An 8,193-nucleotide genomic window follows, 5' to 3' on the forward strand; every position below is an offset into this window, starting at 1 on the left:
CTTATCCTCTTTTTGTGATGCTTACCTAGCCTAGTGGCTGAGTACTGTAGTTTTAGTCACTTTGAGCAAAGGCATGATTTCACAAACTGCAGGCAGGTTTACTGCGTGTATTGTTGGGGCGAGGAGGAGCAGAGACTCACTGGGAGGTTGGTGGTGGGTCTATTTTTTGCCCAGCGGTATTTATGATGGGGCAAAGCTATTATGATCTCCACCGGGTCTAGCATGTGAGCAGTCATCTGCCCCGTCCCCCGTCCTGCTCCCCTCCCCCTCCCTCTGCTCATGTTTTGAATTGTTTTAAGATGGACAGCCAGTTGTCATTTACAATGAATGGCGACAGTGTCATGGTGTCCCATAAGCTTTGTGATGGACTGCAGGGGATCCACGGCTGGAGGCTCGCCTGGGGAAGATTCCTCTCTTTGTCATCTGCCCTGTTTCAAAGGCTCTCAACTGAGAGAAAGAGATTGATTATGTGGAGTTAATCATGGATGTTTGCATTTGTTTGCACCGAGCAACAAGTGTCAATAATTTCAAGCGAACCTTGTTTACATATGCATAGACTTCATTATACTATAGCTGGTGTCTTTTGTATGGGAAGGTTTGGTTTTATTTAGCCATAACTGCTGTTGTTTTTCCATTTTCCATGGTGTTTCATTTTGAGATAGGTTTGACCTGTGCAGAAGTGTTCAGTTGTCACACACTTGTTAAGAACACAGTTGGGCGACAAGCTGTAAAACTAATCTCCCACTCTCAAAGGAGCACATACACACGCACGCACCCCCCTCACCTCTAAAATAGCTGTGACTGCCTTGCTTCATTGAGTTTGTCTTTGGGGTCAATTTATTTGAATTCAATCACTTTTTTGACAGCCCCCCTTTCGATTTAAACAAAACCTTCCACACATATTTTCCCATTATAGAAGGGATCAGAAAATTATTTTTAGAGCTGAATGCCTAAACATTCATCAGTTGACCGATTTGGCGTACCCCACCCTACCATGAGACATCCATCCATGTCCTCATCACTGGAAACGATAAACGGTTGAGATTGATATCATTTCTAAGCTTACAAACATGTTTTTGAAACTGTTTTATTATCGATAAATTACTAAAGTGTAATATGTATATCGTTTAAATTAAATTGTAAAAAATCACAACCTTTAACGTCAATTATTTAAAAGCTCATAAACTCAGGTTCCATGTTTGCATATGTTGTAGCTTAGAACCATTTTTACATCATGTAAGGCTTTTGTGCTGTGCTCGCCATTGGTTGAAACACAACATGCTCTTGAACACAGGGTGGGTAAATGTTCTAACATTTCAACTTTTAAAGGGTACCACAAAGACAGCTGGAGGTCCACACCCAATGAGATGAAAAAATATATATATAGAGCCGTGAAAAAGTATTTCCCCACTTTCTGATTTTCTCTATTTTTGGATATTTTTGATACTGAATGTTATTAGATTTTCAACCAACACCTAATATTAGATAAAGGGAATCTGAGTTTACAAATTACCCCAAAAACTAATAGGCTCTCCCATTTATTCCTGCCGAAAACCAAAGAATGCATTCCACCATGAGAACCTTATACCAACAGTCATGCATGGTGATGGTAGTGTGATGGTTTGGGGATGCTTTGCTGCCTCAGGACCTGGACGACATGTCTTTATAGAAGGAACCATGAATTCTGCTCTGTATCAGAGAATTCTACAGGAGAATGTCAGGCCATACGTCTGTGAGCTGAAGCTGAAGTGCAGCAGGGTCATGCAGCAAGACAATGATCCAAAACACACAAATCAAGTCTACATGAAAATGGCTAAAAAGCAACACATTTGAAGTTTTGGAATGGCCTAGTCAAAGTCCAGACCTAATCCCAATTGAGATGTTGTGGCAGGACTTGAAATGAGCAGTTCATGCTTGAAAACATACAAAAGTTGCTGAGTTAAAGCAGTTCTGCATGGACAAGTGGGCCGAAATGTATTCACAGCAGCGTGAGAGACTGATCAACAACTACGGGGAGAGTTTGGTTGGAGTCATTGCAGCTAAACGTGGAACAACCAGTTATTGAATGTACTTTTAGTTTTTCCACACAGGGGCACTGGGTGATTTGTTTTGAAATAAATGAAACAAGTATGTAATTGTTGTGTTATTTGTTCACTCAGGTTCCTTTTCTCTAATATTAGGTTTTGCTTGAAGATCTGATAACATTCAGTATAAAACATATGCGTTGTCTTGCCTGTGTGCTTAGGGTTGTTGTCCTGTTGGAAGGTGAACCTTCACCCCAGTCTGAGGTCTTGACCGCTCTGGAGCAGGTTTTCATCAAGAATCTCTGTACTTTGCTCTGTTCATGTTTCCCTCTATCCTGACTAGTCTCCCAGTCCCTGCCACTGAAAAACATCCCCACAGCAGGATGCTGCTACCACCATGCTTCACCGTAGGGATGGTGCCTGGTTTCCTCCAGATCTGACGCTTGACATTCAGGCAAAAGAGCTCAATCTTGGTTTCATCAAACCAGCGAATCTTGTTTTTCATGGTCTGAGAGTCCTTTAGGTGCCTTTTGTCAAACTCCAAGTGGGCTGTCGTGCCTTTTACTGAGGAGTGGCTTCCGCCTGATTGGTGGAGTGTTGCAGAGATGGTTGTCCTTCTGGAGGGTTCTCCCATCTCCACAGAGGAATTCTGGAGCTCTGTCAAAGTGGCCATCGAGCTCTTGGTCACTTCCCTGACCAAGGCCCTCTTCCTCTGATTGCTCAGTTTGGCCGGGCGGCCAGCTCTAGGAAGAGTATTGGTGGTTCCAAACTTTTCAATGCTGCAAAAATGTTTTGGTACCCTTCCGCAGATTTGTGCCTCAATACAATTGTGTCTCGGAACTCTATGGACAATTCCTTCTACCGCATGGCTTGGACTTTGCTCTGACATGCATTGTCAACTGTGAGACCTTTGACAGGTGTGTGCCTTTCCAAATCATGCCCAATCAATTGAATTTACCACAGGTGGACTACAGTCAAGTTGTAGAAACATCTCAAGGATGATCAATGGAAACAGGATGCATCTGAACTCAATTTCGAGTCTCATAGCAAAGGGTCTGAATACTTATGTAAATATATATTTTTTTATACATTTCTAAAACATTTCGCGAACATTTCTAAAAACCTCTTTGCTTTGTCATTATGGAGTATTGTGTATAGATTGATGAGGAACATTTTTTATTTATTCAATTATAGAATAAGGGTGTAGGGTAACAGAATATGGAAAAGGTCAAGGGGTCTGAATACTTTCCGAATGTACTGTATTTTTTATGTATTTTTACCTAATAACACAGTGCTTGATTTGGGAATGAACTCACCGGAACTGAGTACCGGCACCTCAAATGTTCTTCTCCTTGAGTCTCTGCACCTTCTGTAGAATATTAGCTAAAAAGTATTGAGGAGTTCCTGCATTTAAATATAAATGGTACCGGCACCAAAAATGAGTACCAGCACCTATTTCTGTCCAACTCAAGCACTGGCCTAAACATGCATACTCAATCAGATATAATTTACAGCAAGCAGTAGGGACGGGGTGAGAAAACAAAATGGATATATTTTGACAATAAAAATAATCATTTTTTTCAGATGCCTTTTAGGACACTCAAGGACATCTTACATTGATTTCATGTACAGCACTAGATTTTATTTCATTTAGGCCTATGTAATGAATTTGAATTATGCTTGATTATTTACCAGGAAAAAACTATACAAGAAATTGTAAAAATTCCCCAACAACAATCAGTTTATCAATTTCACAATGATGTGCGGGTTCTGGCATGTGTCACCTCGCACTGATACCATGTGCAGTAAACAGTAGCTATCCTACACGGTGTAGGCCACTCACCATTAGCTAGGAAAACCAAGGAAAATGGCCAAACAAAGCTCACTGTTCAATTTTTTTCAAGGGACCATGTATAGAAGAGGGTTTTGGACCATTTGCCAAGTAATTTGGTATCAGTGATTTCACCATGAAGGGCCTCCAGTCTCCTTCTGTACCAATCACTGATTGCCATGATTTAATCCTGGTCCTTAAAGACAGTTTCAGTACATTCAGAGACAATGACCAGAACTACAGCGCTGTTTTTATTCAAGACTTTTAGAAATCAAATGAAACCCACTTCTTCACTTCGACATGCCCTCCCTCTGCTGAGACATGACCATCAGTCCAGTTAAAATAAAAACAAACAAGGGCCTCCCGAGTGGTGCAGCGGTCTGAGGCACTGAGGCATCACTACTGGCCCGGGTTCACGACGCCCACTTAACCTGGAAGCCAGCTGCACCAATGTGTCAGAGAAAACACTGTTCAACTGATGACCAGAGTCAACCTGCAGGCGCCCGGCCCGCCACAAGGAGTCGCTAGAGCACGATGAGCCAGGTAAATCCCACCCCGGCCAAAACCTCCCCTAACCCGGACAACGCTGGGGCAATTGTGCATTGCCCTATGGGACTCCCGGTCACGGCCGGTTGTGACACAGCCTAGTATCGAACCAGGGTCTGTAGGGACACCTTAGACCGCTGCGCCACTCGGGTTGCCCGATTTCTAGTTTCTAGTCATTTTTAATGAGCATGTGAACATTCCAACTTGTCTCAACTTACTTTCATCAGCCTGTGAACATTCTATTCTAGACTCCCATACAACAAGATATGTAAAGGTATGAAAAACATAGAAAGATACTTTTTTGGAGAGGTTGTCATATCAAGTTGTATCATATCAGGTTATCACATCAATTTAATGCCATCAAACCTTTGCCACCCCAAAATGGACAACATTTTCTGTTGGCCCATGGACTATAAGCCCTCCTTATACAACAGAAAATGTCCATTTTGGGGTGGCAAAGGTTTAACCACAGTCTGTAAAATCACTGCCTCTCTCTCTGTTCACTTGAACTAGGTTTCCCCTCATATGAAAGATAACTAAATCAAGCATCATTTTGGTGTGTTCATTCCAGATGCTATTTGGCTGCTAATGAACTGCGCATCAAAACATATGGTGATTATAGGTAACCAGCCAAGCCATTCCATGTTATAGCACTAACCCTATTATCTTATAGTTCTAAATGAATGTGAGTCTGGGAGGACAAGATACACTCTATGTATTGTGCCTGCAGAACATCATATAAACAACCATTAAATAATCAGATGCATTGATGGCCTTGAATGGCAGATACTGTAAGCCACTAAACACCTTGGAATGTTCCAGGATCGTCTGGCATGGAGAGAGGGGTCCTGCTATGCTTCTGATTTTGATATGCACTGTGGACCGATAAAGTGCTGAGATTTGGGGTCTGCAGTGTTTGTAAAGGATCAAGGCCAGACACAAAAGGCTGTAGTGCCCATTTGAAGGCAGCTTTCACAGTTTGTCTCGAAATACTTTGGCTGATGATCAGTATGGTAGACTTATGTCAACGGAGACATCTACACAGTATATCACTTGACTTCGCAGCATAATGGACTATTTCAAGCTGAAGTCTGTCTGTCTCGCTGATTTAACATAGTGAAAACATCACAGCAGTCACACAGATTCACCTTTGTGTATCCTGTGGGCATCAGTTCTCACATGAAGCACAGAGAAAGCTCACATAGACAGAGAGACATGCCGGCCGAGCTGGGAGGACAGGAGACCAGCTGCTTCTCGTTTCCCACTCATGTTTTAAGCTCAGCCTGCCAACCCGAACTGCTGTTTTAGTGGGTACAGTGAACGAAGACTTGGTTCTGGTTGGTCGGAGAGACAGAGTTGTGTGCTAGCTTTATGACTGGCCCTCTCTCTTCCAATCCTCTCTTTCTCCCTGTCCACTCTTTCTCTATCGCTCCATCGCTCGCAGTCTGTTCTCTCTCTTCTAGCCCTCTCCCCCTCAGCCCTCTCCCCCTCATCTCTCTCCCCCTCAGCCCTCTCCCCGGTGCTGCTGGGACAGATCAGGCATGGTTCTCTAAATGAGGATAACACACATGGGAGGTAACTCATGAATCTTCACAGCGTGGTTAATTCGCCACCTGTTGTTTAGGCTGATGCAAAGTTCCCAAAGAATAGATTTACATACTTCATTCCTGCAGTAACAATGCATACATCTTTTCTGAATAGGCCATGCACCGTACAGTGTGAGGTTACAACTTACACAATTGACTCTTCTACTACTCGTTGCATGTAGGCCTATTTCGTTCCATAGTATGTGTGACATGGCTGCTGAAAGTCCTTGAGTCTTCTGGCGCCACGCAGGGTAGGAGTGAAAGCCAGTTAGTGAAAGACACGGCCACACTTTGACGTCGCTTAAACATGATATCCATTTCAAATAAACATAACATGTAACATTCGAGGTGGTGTGGAGATGCCGCAAGGCCACAAGCAGGGCGAAACGACTGGCTTTATCATCATCTAGACGCAACAATGTAAACGAGGTCAGCTCACCCTCTCCTTGTCCCGGATCCCACCTTCCGTACTGTACTGTATGGGAGGACCACACCATGGCAACATGTCGCTGGATAACTTTGAGCTTTTCTCGTTTTTTGTTCTACAGTACAGACACAGATGATAAGTGACTATATGTTTAAACACTCCTTTGATTGCAGTCTCTTGTGAAATACCATTTCCTACAGAGATGCTATTTCAGTGTAACTACTTTGGTGTTATAGGATGGCATTTTCTTTGTGATTATTCAGTTTAGGTCAAGTCTTGTGGCATCAGTGATTGAACGAAGGCCTACTGTAAGTGTAGCAGGTCCCAGGCTGCTTCCTGACAGGATGTGGATCATGTTCCCCAAACAGAACCTGATCCCAGGACAGATGTTCTGCTCCAGCAGTGGGACTGCATGAGACTGGTAACCACAGAGGGCAGTGGGCCGGAGGGGGACTTTTAGGGGTGTGTGAAGTTTGGAGCGAGGGAAAGGGAGGCTTAAGGCTGCACCTGTGGTTTTGGAGGAAGTATTGAGGGAGGGGGATGTTTGGGTGAAGGTAGGGTTCTTGTCTTGATCACAGTCTAATGTATGTAACGGACACCCTTGAGAGCAGTGGGCTCGGGATAGAGAGAAGATGATGGTTGGCAGTGTGGGAACCGGGATAGAATGACTGAGATGGGGAATATGTTATGGTCTCATCAGAGATTTATACAAACCGAATCAAAGTTTAGTTTGATGTGTGTTAAGCTGGTGGGGCGCACACACACACACACACACACACACACACACACACACACACACACACACACACACACACACACACACACACACACACACACACACACACACACACACACACACACACACACACACACACACGCACACGGCCCACAAGCTGATAGACACAGAGCAGGTGGGGCTGATGCTGGCCTGCTATGAAACCATTTGTCTTGGTTACTTTGTGAGTGTGTGTGACTGTGTTTGTTCGCGCCTGTGTACATGTGTCTATGTGTGTGTATGTGCTTTCACATGTCTTTTTTAGTTAGTTATTTTGGAAGCTTGTGTTTTTGTCTGGCTGTCTGTGTGTGCGTCACTGTACGCCTGTGTGCGTGTGAGAGATGGTTTGGCAGAGGGGGCTGTAGAGGAGTATGTGGGTCCATGGTGTGTTCTGTGTCTTTACATGGTGTTGGAAGACAGACAGTCGGCAGAGGCTGCAGCCTAGGCTGAGGTTTGGCTGGTCACTGAAAAGGAGACGGATAGGGAGAGGTGGCTGGATCCTCACAGCTCCTCTACACGTGTTCAGTTGCAATCTGGCAAACCTACTTCCTGTCACACCTTTCCATATCTGTCAGAGAAACGTCCCACTCACTAACGTCAACACACAAATATTGAATTCCCCACATTGTTTCCTAATTCACATTCAACGGTGGTTTGCAGTTCTTTTTTCACTCCATCCAGAGATGATAGACTGATCTGGTTTGGGCAATGGTCGAACGATATCTGGCACCACAGGATCCCAGTCAATTCGATCCAGACCCAGGTATTCAGGATTAGCCTGATATAGCCTGCATCTGTAGGGACTGTTACTGTTAACATGGTTACCGGCACAGTGACACATCGCCGGGGAAACCGAGACACAGGCCGGCACTTTGTTGAACAGCCGTCCTCCGGGCTTTTACAGTACTCTTATCAGATAGAGCTTTACTGGAACTAGTCATCAGACGAAGCAAACGGCTCAGGTAAATTACTTAGAGTGTGTGATCATGCGTGAGTGTGTGTGT

The 8,193-nt window shown here is 44.1% G+C and overlaps 1 protein-coding gene across 2 annotated transcripts in view; it reads left to right on the top strand.

Annotated features, from left to right (window-relative positions):
• bmpr1bb (bone morphogenetic protein receptor type 1Bb) overlaps positions 1 to 8,193 on the top strand; it is a 110,556-nt gene that overhangs the window by 76,296 nt on the left and 26,067 nt on the right. The window lies entirely within an intron of this gene.

Source organism: Oncorhynchus mykiss, chromosome 5 (genome assembly GCF_057628025.1).
Source record: "Oncorhynchus mykiss isolate SJ-2025 chromosome 5, ASM5762802v1, whole genome shotgun sequence".
Taxonomy (NCBI): Eukaryota; Metazoa; Chordata; class Actinopteri; order Salmoniformes; family Salmonidae; genus Oncorhynchus; species Oncorhynchus mykiss.